This window comes from Aythya fuligula, chromosome 15 (genome assembly GCF_009819795.1).
Source record: "Aythya fuligula isolate bAytFul2 chromosome 15, bAytFul2.pri, whole genome shotgun sequence".
Taxonomy (NCBI): domain Eukaryota; kingdom Metazoa; phylum Chordata; class Aves; order Anseriformes; family Anatidae; genus Aythya; species Aythya fuligula.
In genome coordinates, this window is record NC_045573.1 from 7,479,660 (window position 1) to 7,480,039 (window position 380).

Here is a 380-nt window from a genome sequence, read left to right on the forward strand (position 1 = left end):
AACCTTTTTTTTTTTTTTTAACCCTAGAAATAAGGCGTTTCTACTTTTTCAGCTACTGGGCGTCTTTGAGTGGAAGGGAACTGAACCGTGCTGTGGTTTTGCTCTTCAGAAAGGGGCAGCTTTGGCCAAAAGCTTGGTGATTTGGCACCGTCCAAACCGGCAGGACCCCTCGCCTGCAGAGGGGCTGCTGGAGGCTCCAACAGGGCTCGGGGATCACCACTCGCTGAGGGGGACTCCCGCCCCGCTCCCCAGCCCCGTCGCCCCTCACAGCACAGGGCCGTGCCCGAGGCAGGGCTGACCAGCGCCGCCCACCTCTCTCTCTCCGCCGGCTGTGGCGCTGCGGAGCGCCGTGTCCCGCCGGGCACGGGAGCACTTCCCGG